The sequence below is a fragment of the Ranitomeya variabilis genome, chromosome 5, assembly GCF_051348905.1.
Source record: "Ranitomeya variabilis isolate aRanVar5 chromosome 5, aRanVar5.hap1, whole genome shotgun sequence".
Taxonomy (NCBI): Eukaryota; Metazoa; Chordata; class Amphibia; order Anura; family Dendrobatidae; genus Ranitomeya; species Ranitomeya variabilis.
In genome coordinates this window covers 682,530,846-682,548,646 of record NC_135236.1, presented here as the reverse complement: position 1 = coordinate 682,548,646, position 17,801 = coordinate 682,530,846, and positions in this window count along the sequence as shown.

Here is a 17,801-nt window from a genome sequence, read left to right as displayed (position 1 = left end):
TGTCCTTGGTGTCTGCGCCCTCTGGTGGTGACACGCGGGATAATGATGGATTTTCTCCAGTTCTGGCTGCACAGCGCCTCTGTCCTTGGTGACTGCGCCCTCTGGTGGTGACACGCGGGATAATGATGGATTTTCTCCAGTTCTGGCTGCACAGCGCCTCTGTCCTTGGTGACTGCGCCCTCTGGTGGTGACACGCGGGATAATGATGGATTTTCTGCAGTTCTGGCTGCACAGCGCCTCTGTCCTTGGTGACTGCGCCCTCTGGTGGTGACACGCGGGATAATGATGGATTTTCTCCAGTTCTGGCGGCACAGCGCCTCTGTCCTTGGTGACTGCGCCCTCTGGTGGTGACACGCGGGATAATGATGGATTTTCTCCAGTTCTGGCTGCACAGCGCCTCTGTACTTGGTGTCTGCGCCCTCTGGTGGTGACACGCGGGATAATGATGGATTTTCTGCAGTTCTGGCTGCACAGCGCCTCTGTCCTTGGTGACTGCGCCCTCTGGTGGTGACACGCGGGATAATGATGGATTTTCTGCAGTTCTGGCTGCACAGCGCCTCTGTCCTTGGTGACTGCGCCCTCTGGTGGTGACACGCGGGATAATGATGGATTTTCTGCAGTTCTGGCTGCACAGCGCCTCTGTCCTCGGTGACTGCGCCCTCTGGTGGTGACACGCGGGATAATGATGGATTTTCTGCAGTTCTGGCTGCACAGCGCCTCTGTCCTTGGTGACTGCGCCCTCTGGTGGTGACACGCGGGATAATGATGGATTTTCTGCAGTTCTGGCTGCACAGCGCCTCTGTCCTTGGTGACTGCGCCCTCTGGTGGTGACACGCGGGATAATGATGGATTTTCTGCAGTTCTGGCTGCACAGCGCCTCTGTCCTTGGTGACTGCGCCCTCTGGAGGTGACACGTGGGATAATGATGGATTTTCTGCAGTTCTGGCTGCACAGCGCCTCTGTCCTTGGTGACTGCGCCCTCTGGTGGTGACACGCGGGATAATGATGGATTTTCTGCAGTTCTGGCTGCACAGCGCCTCTGTCCTCGGTGACTGCGCCCTCTGGTGGTGACACGCGGGATAATGATGGATTTTCTGCAGTTCTGGCTGCACAGCGCCTCTGTCCTTGGTGACTGCGCCCTCTGGAGGTGACACGTGGGATAATGATGGATTTTCTCCAGTTCTGGCTGCACAGCGCCTCTGTCCTCGGTGACTGCGCCCTCTGGTGGTGACACGCGGGATAATGATGGATTTTCTCCAGTTCTGGCTGCACAGCGCCTCTGTCCTTGGTGACTGCGCCCTCTGGTGGTGACACGCGGGATAATGATGGATTTTCTGCAGTTCTGGCTGCACAGCGCCTCTGTCCTTGGTGACTGCGCCCTCTGGTGGTGACATGCAGGATAATGATGGATTTTCTGCAGTTCTGGCTGCACAGCGCCTCTGTCCTTGGTGACTGCGCCCTCTGGAGGTGACACGCGGGATAATGATGGATTTCCTGCAGTTCTGGCTGCACAGCGCCTCTGTCCTTGGTGACTGCGCCCTCTGGTGGTGACATGCGGGATAATGATGGATTTTCTGCAGTTCTGGCTGCACAGCGCCTCTGTCCTTGGTGACTGCGCCCTCTGGAGGTGACACGCGGGATAATGATGGATTTTCTGCAGTTCTGGCTGCACAGCGCCTCTGTCCTTGGTGACTGCGCCCTCTGGTGGTGATGTGCAGGATAATGATGGATTTTCTCCAGTTCTGGCTGCACAGCGCCTCTGTCCTTGGTGACTGCGCCCTCTGGTGGTGACATGCTGGATAATGATGGATTTTCTGCAGTTCTGGCTGCACAGCGCCTCTGTCCTTGGTGACTGCGCCCTCTGGTGGTGACACGTGGGATAATGATGGATTTTCTGCAGTTCTGGCTGCACAGCGCCTCTGTCCTTGGTGACTGCGCCCTCTGGTGGTGACACGCGGGATAATGATGGATTTTCTGCAGTTCTGGCTGCACAGCGCCTCTGTCCTTGGTGACTGCGCCCTCTGGTGGTGACACGTGGGATAATGATGGATTTTCTCCAGTTCTGGCTGCACAGCGCCTCTGTCCTCGGTGACTGCGCCCTCTGGTGGTGACACGCGGGATAGTGATGGATTTTCTGCAGTTCTGGCTGCACAGCGCCTCTGTCCTTGGTGTCTGCGCCCTCTGGTGGTGACACGCGGGATAATGATGGATTTTCTGCAGTTCTGGCTGCACAGCGCCTCTGTCCTTGGTGACTGCGCCCTCTGGTGGTGACACGCGGGATAATGATGGATTTTCTCCAGTTCTGGCTGCACAGCGCCTCTGTCCTTGGTGACTGCGCCCTCTGGTGGTGACATGCGGGATAATGATGGATTTTCTGCAGTTCTGGCTGCACAGCGCCTCTGTCCTTGGTGACTGCGCCCTCTGGTGGTGACACGCGGGATAATGATGGATTTTCTGCAGTTTTGGCTGCACAGCGCCTCTGTCCTCGGTGACTGCGCCCTCTGGTGGTGACACGCGGGATAATGATGGATTTTCTGCAGTTCTGGCTGCACAGCGCCTCTGTCCTTGGTGTCTGCGCCCTCTGGTGGTGACACGTGGGATAATGATGGATTTTCTGCAGTTCTGGCTGCACAGCGCCTCTGTCCTTGGTGACTGCGCCCTCTGGTGGTGACACGTGGGATAATGATGGATTTTCTGCAGTTCTGGCTGCACAGCGCCTCTGTCCTTGGTGACTGCGCCCTCTGGTGGTGACACGTGGGATAATGATGGATTTTCTCTAGTTCTGGCTGCACAGCGCCTCTGTCCTCGGTGACTGCGCCCTCTGGTGGTGACACGCGGGATAATGATGGATTTTCTGCAGTTCTGGCTGCACAGCGCCTCTGTCCTTGGTGTCTGCGCCCTCTGGTGGTGATGTGCAGGATAATGATGGATTTTCTGCAGTTCTGGCTGCACAGCGCCTCTGTCCTTGGTGACTGCGCCCTCTGGTGGTGACACGTGGGATAATGATGGATTTTCTGCAGTTCTGGCTGCACAGCGCCTCTGTCCTTGGTGACTGCGCCCTCTGGTGGTGACACGCGGGATAATGATGGATTTTCTGCAGTTCTGGCTGCACAGCGCCTCTGTCCTTGGTGACTGCGCCCTCTGGTGGTGACACGTGGGATAATGATGGAGTTTCTGCAGTTCTGGCTGCACAGCGCCTCTGTCCTTGGTGACTGCGCCCTCTGGTGGTGATGTGCAGGATAATAATGGATTTTCTGCAGTTCTGGCTGCACAGCGCCTCTGTCCTTGGTGACTGCGCCCTCTGGTGGTGACACGCGGGATAATGATGGATTTTCTGCAGTTCTGGCTGCACAGCGCCTCTGTCCTTGGTGACTGCGCCCTCTGGTGGTGACACGTGTGATAATGATGGATTTTCTCCAGTTCTGGCTGCACAGCGCCTCTGTCCTTGGTGACTGCGCCCTCTGGTGGTGACACGCGGGATAATGATGGATTTTCTGCAGTTCTGGCTGCACAGCGCCTCTGTCCTTGGTGACTGCGCCCTCTGGTGGTGACACGCGGGATAATGATGGATTTTCTGCAGTTCTGGCTGCACAGCGCCTCTGTCCTTGGTGACTGCGCCCTCTGGTGGTGACACGTGGGATAATGATGGATTTTCTGCAGTTCTGGCTGCACAGCGCCTCTGTCCTTGGTGTCTGCGCCCTCTGGTGGTGACACGTGGGATAATGATGGATTTTCTGCAGTTCTGGCTGCACAGCGCCTCTGTCCTCGGTGTCTGCACCCTCTGGTGGTGACACGCGGGATAATGATGGATTTTCTGCAGTTCTGGCTGCACAGCGCCTCTGTCCTTGGTGACTGCGCCCTCTGGTGGTGACACGCGGGATAATGATGGATTTTCTCCAGTTCTGGCTGCACAGCGCCTCTGTCCTTGGTGACTGCGCCCTCTGGTGGTGACACGCGGGATAATGATGGATTTTCTGCAGTTCTGGCTGCACAGCGCCTCTGTCCTTGGTGTCTGCGCCCTCTGGTGGTGACACGCGGGATAATGATGGATTTTCTGCAGTTCTGTCTGCACAGCGCCTCTGTCCTTGGTGACTGCGCCCTCTGGTGGTGACACGCAGGATAATGATGGATTTTCTGCAGTTCTGGCTGCACAGCGCCTCTGTCCTTGGTGACTGCGCCCTCTGGTGGTGACACGCGGGATAATGATGGATTTTCTGCAGTTCTGGCTGCACAGCGCCTCTGTCCTCGGTGACTGCGCCCTCTGGTGGTGACGCGCGGGATAATGATGGATTTTCTGCAGTTCTGGCTGCACAGCGCCTCTGTCCTCGGTGACTGCGCCATCTGGTGGTGACACGCGGGATAATGATGGATTTTCTGCAGTTCTGGCTGCACAGCGCCTCTGTCCTTGGTGACTGCGCCCTCTGGTGGTGACACGCGGGATAATGATGGATTTTCTGCAGTTCTGGCTGCACAGCGCCTCTGTCCTTGGTGACTGCGCCCTCTGGTGGTGACACGTGGGATAATGATGGATTTTCTGCAGTTCTGGCTGCACAGCGCCTCTGTCCTTGGTGACTGCGCCCTCTGGTGGTGACACGTGGGATAATGATGGATTTTCTGCAGTTCTGGCTGTACAGCGCCTCTGTCCTTGGTGACTGCGCCCTCTGGTGGTGACACGCGGGATAATGATGGATTTTCTGCAGTTCTGGCTGCACAGAGCCTCTGTCCTTGGTGACTGCGCCCTCTGGTGGTGACACGTGGGATAATGATGGATTTTCTGCAGTTCTGGCTGCACAGCGCCTCTGTCCTTGGTGACTGCGCCCTCTGGTGGTGACACGCGGGATAATGATGGATTTTCTGCAGTTCTGGCTGCACAGCGCCTCTGTCCTCGGTGACTGTGCCCTCTGGTGGTGACACGGGGGATAATGATGGATTTTCTGCAGTTCTGGCTGCACAGCGCCTCTGTCCTCGGTGTCTGCGCCCTCTGGTGGTGACACGCGGGATAATGATGGATTTTCTGCAGTTCTGGCTGCACAGCGCCTCTGTCCTTGGTGACTGCGCCCTCTGGTGGTGATGTGCAGGATAATGATGGATTTTCTGCAGTTCTGGCTGCACTGCGCCTCTGTCCTTGGTGACTGCGCCCTCTGGTGGTGACACGTGGGATAATGATGGATTTTCTCCAGTTCTGGCTGCACAGCGCCTCTGTCCTTGGTGACTCCGCCCTCTGGTGGTGACACGCGGGATAATGATGGATTTTCTGCAGTTCTGGCTGCACAGCGCCTCTGCCCTTGGTGACTGCGCCCTCTGGTGGTGACACGCGGGATAATGATGGATTTTCTGCAGTTCTGGCTGCGCAGCGCCTCTGTCCTTGGTGACTGCGCCCTCTGGTGGTGACACGCGGGATAATGATGGATTTTCTGCAGTTCTGGCTGCACAGCGCCTCTGTCCTTGGTAACTGCGCCCTCTGGTGGTGACACGCGGGATAGTGATGGATTTTCTGCAGTTCTGGCTGCACAGCGCCTCTGTCCTCGGTGACTGCGCCCTCTGGTGGTGACACATGGGATAATGATGGATTTTCTGCAGTTCTGGCTGCACAGCACCTCTGTACTTGGTGACTGCGCCCTCTGGTGGTGACATGCGGGATAATGATGGATTTTCTCCAGTTCTGGCTGCACAGCGCCTCTGTCCTCGGTGACTGCGCCCTCTGGTGGTGACACGCGGGATAATGATGGATTTTCTGCAGTTCTGGCTGCACAGCGCCTCTGTCCTTGGTGACTGCGCCCTCTGGTGGTGACACGTGGGATAATGATGGATTTTCTGCAGTTCTGGCTGCACAGCGCCTCTGTCCTTGGTGACTGCGCCCTCTGGTGGTGACACGTGGGATAATGATGGATTTTCTGCAGTTCTGGCTGCACAGAGCCTCTGTCCTTGGTGACTGCGCCCTCTGGTGGTGACGCGCGGGATAATGATGGATTTTCTCCAGTTCTGGCTGCACAGCGCCTCTGTCCTCGGTGACTGCGCCCTCTGGTGGTGACACGCGGGATAATGATGGATTTTCTGCAGTTCTGGCTGCACAGCGCCTCTGTCCTTGGTGACTGCGCCCTCTGGTGGTGACACGCGGGATAATGATGGATTTTCTGCAGTTCTGGCTGCACAGCGCCTCTGTCCTTGGTGACTGCGCCCTCTGGTGGTGACACGCGGGATGATGATGGATTTTCTGCAGTTCTGGCTGCACAGCGCCTCTGTCCTCGGTGACTGCACCCTCTGGTGGTGACACGCGGGATAATGATGGATTTTCTGCAGTTCTGGCTGCACAGCGCCTCTGTCCTTGGTGACTGCGCCCTCTGGTGGTGACACGGGGGATAATGATGGATTTTCTGCAGTTCTGGCTGCACAGCGCCTCTGTCCTCGGTGACTGCACCCTCTGGTGGTGACACGCGGGATAATGATGGATTTTCTGCAGTTCTGGCTGCACAGCGCCTCTGTCCATGGTGTCTGCGCCCTCTGGTGGTGACACGTGGGATAATGATGGATTTTCTGCAGTTCTGGCTGCACAGCGCCTCTGTCCTTGGTGACTGCGCCCTCTGGTGGTGACACGCGGGATAATGATGGATTTTCTGCAGTTCTGGCTGCACAGCGCCTCTGTCCTCGGTGACTGCGCCCTCTGGTGGTGACACGCGGGATAATGATGGATTTTCTGCAGTTCTGGCTGCACAGCGCCTCTGTCCTTGGTGACTGCGCCCTCTGGTGGTGACACGCGGGATAATGATGGATTTTCTGCAGTTCTGGCTGCACAGCGCCTCTTTCCATGGTGTCTGCGCCCTCTGGTGGTGACACGTGGGATAATGATGGATTTTCTGCAGTTCTGGCTGCACAGCGCCTCTGTCCTTGGTGACTGCGCCCTCTGGTGGTGACACGGGGGATAATGATGGATTTTCTGCAGTTCTGGCTGCACAGCGCCTCTGTCCTTGGTGACTGCGCCCTCTGGTGGTGACACGCGGGATAATGATGGATTTTCTGCAGTTCTGGCTGCACAGCGCCTCTGTCCTCGGTGTCTGCGCCCTCTGGTGGTGACACGTGGGATAATGATGGATTTTCTGCAGTTCTGGCTGCACAGCGCCTCTGTCCATGGTGTCTGCGCCCTCTGGTGGTGACACGTGGGATAATGATGGATTTTCTGCAGTTCTGGCTGCACAGCGCCTCTGTCCTTGGTGACTGCGCCCTCTGGTGGTGACACGCGGGATAATGATGGATTTTCTGCAGTTCTGGCTGCACAGCGCCTCTGTCCTTGGTGTCTGCGCCCTCTGGTGGTGACACGCGGGATAATGATGGATTTTCTGCAGTTGTGGCTGCACAGCGCCTCTGTCCTTGGTGACTGCGCCCTCTGGTGGTGACACGCGGGATAATGATGGATTTTCTGCAGTTCTGGCTGCACAGCGCCTCTGTCCTCGGTGACTGCGCCCTCTGGTGGTGACACGCGGGATAATGATGGATTTTCTCCAGTTCTGGCTGCACAGCGCCTCTGTCTTCGGTGACTGCGCCCTCTGGTGGTGACACGCGGGATAATGATGGATTTTCTGCAGTTCTGGCTGCACAGCGCCTCTGTCCTTGGTGACTGCGCCCTCTGGTGGTGATGTGCAGGATAATGATGGATTTTCTGCAGTTCTGGCTGCACAGCGCCTCTGTCCTTGGTGACTGCGCCCTCTGGTGGTGACACGCGGGATAATGATGGATTTTCTGCAGTTCTGGCTGCACAGCGCCTCTGTCCTTGGTGACTGCGCCCTCTGGTGGTGATGTGCAGGATAATGATGGATTTTCTGCAGTTCTGGCTGCACAGCGCCTCTGTCCTTGGTGACTGCGCCCTCTGGTGGTGACACGCGGGATAATGATGGATTTTCTGCAGTTCTGGCTGCACAGCGCCTCTGTCCTTGGTGACTGCGCCCTCTGGTGGTGACACGCGGGATAATGATGGATTTTCTCCAGTTCTGGCTGCACAGCGCCTCTGTCCTTGGTGACTGCGCCCTCTGGTGGTGACACGCGGTATAATGATGGATTTTCTGCAGTTCTGGCTGCACAGCGCCTCTGTCCTCGGTGTCTGCGCCCTCTGGTGGTGACACGCGGGATAATGATGGATTTTCTGCAGTTCTGGCTGCACAGCGCCTCTGTCCTTGGTGACTGCGCCCTCTGGTGGTGACACGCGGGATAATGATGGATTTTCTGCAGTTCTGGCTGCACAGCGCCTCTGTCCTTGGTGACTGCGCCCTCTGGTGGTGACACGCGGGATAATGATGGATTTTCTGCAGTTCTGGCTGCACAGCGCCTCTGTCCTTGGTGACTGCGCCCTCTGGTGGTGACACGCGGGATAATGATGGATTTTCTGCAGTTCTGGCTGCACAGCGCCTCTGTCCTTGGTGACTGCGCCCTCTGGTGGTGACACGCGGGATAATGATGGATTTTCTGCAGTTCTGGCTGCACAGCGCCTCTGTCCTTGGTGACTGCGCCCTCTGGTGGTGACACGCGGGATAATGATGGATTTTCTCCAGTTCTGGCTGCACAGCGCCTCTGTCCTTGGTGACTGCGCCCTCTGGTGGTGACACGTGGGATAATGATGGATTTTCTGCAGTTCTGGCTGCACAGCGCCTCTGTCCTTGGTGACTGCGCCCTCTGGTGGTGACACGCGGGATAATGATGGATTTTCTGCAGTTCTGGCTGCACAGCGCCTCTGTCCTTGGTGTCTGCGCCCTCTGGTGGTGACACGCGGGATAATGATGGATTTTCTGCAGTTCTGGCTGCACAGCGCCTCTGTCCTTGGTGACTGCGCCCTCTGGTGGTGACACGCGGGATAATGATGGATTTTCTGCAGTTCTGGCTGCACAGCGCCTCTGTCCTTGGTGACTGCGCCCTCTGGTGGTGACACGCGGGATAATGATGGTTTTTCTGCAGTTCTGGCTGCACAGCGCCTCTGTCCTTGGTGTCTGCGCCCTCTGGTGGTGACACGCGGGATAATGATGGATTTTCTGCAGTTCTGGCTGCACAGCGCCTCTGTCCTTGGTGACTGCGCCCTCTGGTGGTGACACGCGGGATAATGATGGATTTTCTCCAGTTCTGGCTGCACAGCGCCTCTGTCCTTGGTGACTGCGCCCTCTGGTGGTGACACGCGGGATAATGATGGATTTTCTGCAGTTCTGGCTGCACAGCGCCTCTGTCCTCGGTGACTGTGCCCTCTGGTGGTGACACGGGGGATAATGATGGATTTTCTGCAGTTCTGGCTGCACAGCGCCTCTGTCCTTGGTGACTCCGCCCTCTGGTGGTGACACGCGGGATAATGATGGATTTTCTGCAGTTCTGGCTGCACAGCGCCTCTGCCCTTGGTGACTGCGCCCTCTGGTGGTGACACGCGGGATAATGATGGATTTTCTGCAGTTCTGGCTGCACAGCGCCTCTGCCCTTGGTGACTGCGCCCTCTGGTGGTGACACGCGGGATAATGATGGATTTTCTGCAGTTCTGGCTGCGCAGCGCCTCTGTCCTTGGTGACTGTGCCCTCTGGTGGTGACACGCGGGATAATGATGGATTTTCTGCAGTTCTGGCTGCACAGCGCCTCTGTCCTTGGTGACTGCGCCCTCTGGTGGTGACACGCGGGATAGTGATGGATTTTCTGCAGTTCTGGCTGCACAGCGCCTCTGTCCTCGGTGACTGCGCCCTCTGGTGGTGACACATGGGATAATGATGGATTTTCTGCAGTTCTGGCTGCACCGCGCCTCTGTACTTGGTGACTGCGCCCTCTGGTGGTGACATGCGGGATAATGATGGATTTTCTCCAGTTCTGGCTGCACAGCGCCTCTGTCCTTGGTGACTGCACCCTCTGGTGGTGACACGTGGGATAATGATGGATTTTCTGCAGTTCTGGCTGCACAGCGCCTCTGTCCTTGGTGACTGCGCCCTCTGGTGGTGACACGCGGGATAATGATGGATTTTCTCCAGTTCTGGCTGCACAGCGCCTCTGTCCTCGGTGACTGCGCCCTCTGGTGGTGACACGCGGGATAATGATGGATTTTCTGCAGTTCTGGCTGCACAGCGCCTCTGTCCTTGGTGACTGCGCCCTCTGGTGGTGACACGTGGGATAATGATGGATTTTCTGCAGTTCTGGCTGCACAGCGCCTCTGTCCTTGGTGACTGCGCCCTCTGGTGGTGACACACGGGATAATGATGGATTTTCTGCAGTTCTGGCTGCACAGCGCCTCTGTCCTTGGTGACTGCGCCCTCTGGTGGTGACACGCGGGATGATGATGGATTTTCTACAGTTCTGGCTGCACAGCGCCTCTGTCCTCGGTGACTGCGCCCTCTGGTGGTGACACGCGGGATAATGATGGATTTTCTGCAGTTCTGGCTGCACAGCGCCTCTGTCCTTGGTGACTGCGCCCTCTGGTGGTGACACGTGGGATAATGATGGATTTTCTGCAGTTCTGGCTGCACAGCACCTCTGTCCTTGGTGACTGCGCCCTCTGGTGGTGACACGCGGGATAATGATGGATTTTCTGCAGTTCTGGCTGCACAGCGCCTCTGTCCTTGGTGACTGCGCCCTCTGGTGGTGACACGCGGGATAATGATGGATTTTCTGCAGTTCTGGCTGCACAGCGCCTCTGTCCTCGGTGACTGCGCCCTCTGGTGGTGACACGCGGTATAATGATGGATTTTCTGCAGTTCTGGCTGCACAGCGCCTCTGTCCTTGGTAACTGCGCCCTCTGGTGGTGACACGCGGGATAATGATGGATTTTCTGCAGTTCTGGCTGCACAGCGCCTCTGTCCTCGGTGACTGCACCCTCTGGTGGTGACACGCGGGATAATGATGGATTTTCTGCAGTTCTGGCTGCACAGCGCCTCTGTCCATGGTGTCTGCGCCCTCTGGTGGTGACACGCGGGATAATGATGGATTTTCTGCAGTTCTGGCTGCACAGCGCCTCTGTCCTTGGTGACTGCGCCCTCTGGTGGTGACACGTGGGATAATGATGGATTTTCTGCAGTTCTGGCTGCACAGCGCCTCTGTCCTTGGTGACTGCGCCCTCTGGTGGTGATGTGCAGGATAATGATGGATTTTCTGCAGTTCTGGCTGCACAGCGCCTCTGTCCATGGTGACTGCGCCCTCTGGTGGTGATGTGCAGGATAATGATGGATTTTCTGCAGTTCTGGCTGCACAGCGCCTCTGTCCTTGGTGACTGCGCCCTCTGGTGGTGACACGCGGGATAATGATGGATTTTCTCCAGTTCTGGCTGCACAGCGCCTCTGTCCTTGGTGACTGCGCCCTTTGGTGGTGACACGCGGTATAATGATGGATTTTCTGCAGTTCTGGCTGCACAGCGCCTCTGTCCTCGGTGTCTGCGCCCTCTGGTGGTGACACGCGGGATAATGATGGATTTTCTGCAGTTCTGGCTGCACAGCGCCTCTGTCCTTGGTGACTGCGCCCTCTGGTGGTGACACGCGGGATAATGATGGATTTTCTGCAGTTCTGGCTGCACAGCGCCTCTGTCCTTGGTGACTGCGCCCTCTGGTGGTGACACGCGGGATAATGATGGATTTTCTGCAGTTCTGGCTGCACAGCGCCTCTGTCCTTGGTGACTGCGCCCTCTGGTGGTGACACGCGGGATAATGATGGATTTTCTGCAGTTCTGGCTGCACAGCGCCTCTGTCCTTGGTGACTGCGCCCTCTGGTGGTGACACGCGGGATAATTATGGATTTTCTGCAGTTCTGGCTGCACAGCGCCTCTGTCCTTGGTGACTGCGCCCTCTGGTGGTGACACGCGGGATAATGATGGATTTTCTCCAGTTCTGGCTGCACAGCGCCTCTGTCCTTGGTGACTGCGCCCTCTGGTGGTGACACGTGGGATAATGATGGATTTTCTGCAGTTCTGGCTGCACAGCGCCTCTGTCCTTGGTGACTGCGCCCTCTGGTGGTGACACGCGGGATAATGATGGATTTTCTGCAGTTCTGGCTGCACAGCGCCTCTGTCCTTGGTGTCTGCGCCCTCTCGTGGTGACACGCGGGATAATGATGGATTTTCTGCAGTTCTGGCTGCACAGCGCCTCTGTCCTTGGTGACTGCGCCCTCTGGTGGTGACACGCGGGATAATGATGGTTTTTCTGCAGTTCTGGCTGCACAGCGCCTCTGTCCTTGGTGTCTGCGCCCTCTGGTGGTGACACGCGGGATAATGATGGATTTTCTGCAGTTCTGGCTGCACAGCGCCTCTGTCCTTGGTGACTGCGCCCTCTGGTGGTGACACGCGGGATAATGATGGATTTTCTCCAGTTCTGGCTGCACAGCGCCTCTGTCCTTGGTGACTGCGCCCTCTGGTGGTGACACGCGGGATAATGATGGATTTTCTGCAGTTCTGGCTGCACAGCGCCTCTGTCCTCGGTGACTGTGCCCTCTGGTGGTGACACGGGGGATAATGATGGATTTTCTGCAGTTCTGGCTGCACAGCGCCTCTGTCCTCGGTGTCTGCGCCCTCTGGTGGTGACACGCGGGATAATGATGGATTTTCTGCAGTTCTGGCTGCACAGCGCCTCTGTCCTTGGTGACTGCGCCCTCTGGTGGTGATGTGCAGGATAATGATGGATTTTCTGCAGTTCTGGCTGCACTGCGCCTCTGTCCTTGGTGACTGCGCCCTCTGGTGGTGACACGTGGGATAATGATGGATTTTCTCCAGTTCTGGCTGCACAGCGCCTCTGTCCTTGGTGACTCCGCCCTCTGGTGGTGACACGCGGGATAATGATGGATTTTCTGCAGTTCTGGCTGCACAGCGCCTCTGCCCTTGGTGACTGCGCCCTCTGGTGGTGACACGCGGGATAATGATGGATTTTCTGCAGTTCTGGCTGCGCAGCGCCTCTGTCCTTGGTGACTGCGCCCTCTGGTGGTGACACGCGGGATAATGATGGATTTTCTGCAGTTCTGGCTGCACAGCGCCTCTGTCCTTGGTGACTGCGCCCTCTGGTGGTGACACGCGGGATAGTGATGGATTTTCTGCAGTTCTGGCTGCACAGCGCCTCTGTCCTCGGTGACTGCGCCCTCTGGTGGTGACACATGGGATAATGATGGATTTTCTGCAGTTCTGGCTGCACAGCGCCTCTGTACTTGGTGACTGCGCCCTCTGGTGGTGACATGCGGGATAATGATGGATTTTCTCCAGTTCTGGCTGCACAGCGCCTCTGTCCTTGGTGACTGCGCCCTCTGGTGGTGACACGTGGGATAATGATGGATTTTCTGCAGTTCTGGCTGCACAGAGCCTCTGTCCTTGGTGACTGCGCCCTCTGGTGGTGACACGCGGGATAATGATGGATTTTCTGCAGTTCTGGCTGCACAGCGCCTCTGTCCTTGGTGACTGCGCCCTCTGGTGGTGACACGTGGGATAATGATGGATTTTCTGCAGTTCTGGCTGCACAGCGCCTCTGTCCTTGGTGACTGCGCCCTCTGGTGGTGACACACGGGATAATGATGGATTTTCTGCAGTTCTGGCTGCACAGCGCCTCTGTCCTTGGTGACTGCGCCCTCTGGTGGTGACACGCGGGATGATGATGGATTTTCTGCAGTTCTGGCTGCACAGCGCCTCTGTCCTCGGTGACTGCGCCCTCTGGTGGTGACACGCGGGATAATGATGGATTTTCTGCAGTTCTGGCTGCACAGCGCCTCTGTCCTTGGTGACTGCGCCCTCTGGTGGTGACACGGGGGATAATGATGGATTTTCTGCAGTTCTGGCTGCACAGCGCCTCTGTCCTCGGTGACTGCACCCTCTGGTGGTGACACGCGGGATAATGATGGATTTTCTGCAGTTCTGGCTGCACAGCGCCTCTGTCCATGGTGTCTGCGCCCTCTGGTGGTGACACGTGGGATAATGATGGATTTTCTGCAGTTCTGGCTGCACAGCGCCTCTGTCCTTGGTGACTGCGCCCTCTGGTGGTGACACGCGGTATAATGATGGATTTTCTGCAGTTCTGGTTGCACAGCACCTCTGTCCTTGGTGACTGCGCCCTCTGGTGGTGACACGTGGGATAATGATGGATTTTCTGCAGTACTGCCTGCACAGCGCCTCTGTCCTTGGTGACTGCGCCCTCTGGTGGTGACACGCGGTATAATGATGGATTTTCTGCAGTTCTGGTTGCACAGCACCTCTGTCCTTGGTGACTGCGCCCTCTGGTGGTGACACGTGGGATAATGATGGATTTTCTGCAGTTCTGGCTGCACAGCGCCTCTGTCCTTGGTGACTGCGCCCTCTGGTGGTGATGTGCAGGATAATAATGGATTTTCTGCAGTTCTGGCTGCACAGCGCCTCTGTCCTCGGTGACTGTGCCCTCTGGTGGTGACACGGGGGATAATGATGGATTTTCTGCAGTTCTGGCTGCACAGCGCCTCTGTCCTTGGTGACTGCGCCCTCTGGTGGTGATGTGCAGGATAATGATGGATTTTCTGCAGTTCTGGCTGCACAGCGCCTCTGTCCTTGGTGACTGCGCCCTCTGGTGGTGACACGCGGGATAATGATGGATTTTCTCCAGTTCTGGCTGCACAGCGCCTCTGTCCTTGGTGACTGCGCCCTCTGGTGGTGACACGCGGTATAATGATGGATTTTCTGCAGTTCTGGCTGCACAGCGCCTCTGTCCTCGGTGTCTGCGCCCTCTGGTGGTGACACGCGGGATAATGATGGATTTTCTGCAGTTCTGGCTGCACAGCGCCTCTGTCCTTGGTGACTGCGCCCTCTGGTGGTGACACGCGGGATAATGATGGATTTTCTGCAGTTCTGGCTGCACAGCGCCTCTGTCCTTGGTGACTGCGCCCTCTGGTGGTGACACGCGGGATAATGATGGATTTTCTGCAGTTCTGGCTGCACAGCGCCTCTGTCCTTGGTGACTGCGCCCTCTGGTGGTGACACGCGGGATAATGATGGATTTTCTGCAGTTCTGGCTGCACAGCGCCTCTGTCCTTGGTGACTGCGCCCTCTGGTGGTGACACGCGGGATAATGATGGATTTTCTCCAGTTCTGGCTGCACAGCGCCTCTGTCCTTGGTGTCTGCACCCTCTGGTGGTGACACGCGGGATAATGATGGATTTTCTGCAGTTCTGGCTGCACAGCGCCTCTGTCCTTGGTGACTGCGCCCTCTGGTGGTGACACGTGGGATAATGATGGATTTTCTGCAGTTCTGGCTGCACAGCGCCTCTGTCCTTGGTGACTGCGCCCTCTGGTGGTGACACGCGGGATAATGATGGATTTTCTGCAGTTCTGGCTGCACAGCGCCTCTGTCCTTGGTGTCTGCGCCCTCTGGTGGTGACACGCGGGATAATGATGGATTTTCTGCAGTTCTGGCTGCACAGCGCCTCTGTCCTTGGTGACTGCGCCCTCTGGTGGTGACACGCGGGATAATGATGGTTTTTCTGCAGTTCTGGCTGCACAGCGCCTCTGTCCTTGGTGTCTGCGCCCTCTGGTGGTGACACGCGGGATAATGATGGATTTTCTGCAGTTCTGGCTGCACAGCGCCTCTGTCCTTGGTGACTGCGCCCTCTGGTGGTGACACGCGGGATAATGATGGATTTTCTGCAGTTCTGGCTGCACAGCGCCTCTGTCCTTGGTGACTGCGCCCTCTGGTGGTGACACGCGGGATAATGATGGATTTTCTGCAGTTCTGGCTGCACAGCGCCTCTGTCCATAGTGACTGCGCCCTCTGGTGGTGACACGCGGGATAATGATGGATTTTCTGCAGTTCTGGCTGCACAGAGCCTCTGTCCTTGGTGTCTGCGCCCTCTGGTGGTGACACGCGGGATAATGATGGATTTTCTGCAGTTCTGGCTGCACAGCGCCTCTGTCCTCGGTGACTGCGCCCTCTGGTGGTGACACGCGGGATAATGATGGATTTTCTGCAGTTCTGGCTGCACAGCGCCTCTGTCCTTGGTGACTGCGCCCTCTGGTGGTGACACGCGGGATAATGATGGATTTTCTGCAGTTCTGGCTGCGCAGCGCCTCTGTCCTTGGTGACTGCGCCCTCTGGTGGTGACACGCGGGATAATGATGGATTTTCTGCAGTTCTGGCTGCACAGCGCCTCTGTCCTCAGTGTCTGCGCCCTCTGGTGGTGACACGCGGGATAATGATGGATTTTCTGCAGTTCTGGCTGCACAGCGCCTCTGTCCTCGGTGACTGCGCCCTCTGGTGGTGACACGCGGGATAATGATGGATTTTCTGCAGTTCTGGCTGCGCAGCGCCTCTGTCCTTGGTGACTGCGCCCTCTGGTGGTGACACGCGGGATAATGATGGATTTTCTGCAGTTCTGGCTGCACAGCGCCTCTGTCCTTGGTGACTGCGCCCTCTGGTGGTGACACGGGGGATAATGATGGATTTTCTGCAGTTCTGGCTGCACAGCGCCTCTGTCCTTGGTGACTGCGCCCTCTGGTGGTGACACGTGGGATAATGATGGATTTTCTGCAGTTCTGGCTGCACAGCGCCTCTGTCCTTGGTGACTGCGCCCTCTGGTGGTGACACGTGGGATAATGATGGATTTTCTGCAGTTCTGGCTGCACAGCGCCTCTGTCCTCGGTGACTGCGCCCTCTGGTGGTGACACGCGGGATAATGATGGATTTTCTCTAGTTCTGGCTGCACAGCGCCTCTGTCCTTGGTGACTGCGCCCTCTGGTGGTGACACGCGGGATAATGATGGATTTTCTGCAGTTCTGGCTGCACAGCGCCTCTGTCCTTGGTGTCTGCGCCCTCTGGTGGTGACACGCGGGATAATGATGGATTTTCTGCAGTTCTGGCTGCACAGCGCCTCTGTCCTTGGTGACTGCGCCCTCTGGTGGTGACACGCGGGATAATGATGGATTTTCTCCAGTTCTGGCTGCACAGCGCCTCTGTCCTTGGTGACTGTGCCCTCTGGTGGTGACACGCGGGATAATGATGGATTTTCTGCAGTTCTGGCTGCACAGCGCCTCTGTCCTTGGTGACTGCGCCCTCTGGTGGTGACACGCGGGATAATGATGGTTTTTCTGCAGTTCTGGCTGCACAGCGCCTCTGTCCTTGGTGTCTGCGCCCTCTGGTGGTGACACGCGGGATAATGATGGATTTTCTGCAGTTCTGGCTGCACAGCGCCTCTGTCCTTGGTGACTGCGCCCTCTGGTGGTGACACGCGGGATAATGATGGATTTTCTGCAGTTCTGGCTGCACAGCGCCTCTGTCCTTGGTGTCTGCGCCCTCTGGTGGTGACACGCGGGATAATTATGGATTTTCTGCAGTTCTGGCTGCACAGCGCCTCTGTCCTCGGTGTCTGCGCCCTCTGGTCGTGACACGGGGGATAATGATGGATTTTCTGCAGTTCTGGCTGCACAGCGCCTCTGTCCTCGGTGACTGCGCCCTCTGGTGGTGACATGCGGGATAATGATGGATTTTCTCCAGTTCTGGCTGCACAGCGCCTCTGTCCTCGGTGACTGCGCCCTCTGGTGGTGACACGCGGTATAATGATGGATTTTCTGCAGTTCTGGCTGCACAGCGCCTCTGTCCTTGGTGACTGCGCCCTCTGGTGGTGACATGCGGGATAATGATGGATTTTCTGCAGTTCTGGCTGCACAGCGCCTCTGTCCTTGGTGACTGCGCCCTCTGGTGGTGACGCGCGGGATAATGATGGATTTTCTGCAGTTCTGGCTGCACAGCGCCTCTGTCCTTGGTGACTGCGCCCTCTGGTGGTGACACGCGGGATAATGATGGATTTTCTGCAGTTCTGGCTGCACAGCGCCTCTGTCCTTGGTGACTGCGCCCTCTGGTGGTGACACGTGGGAT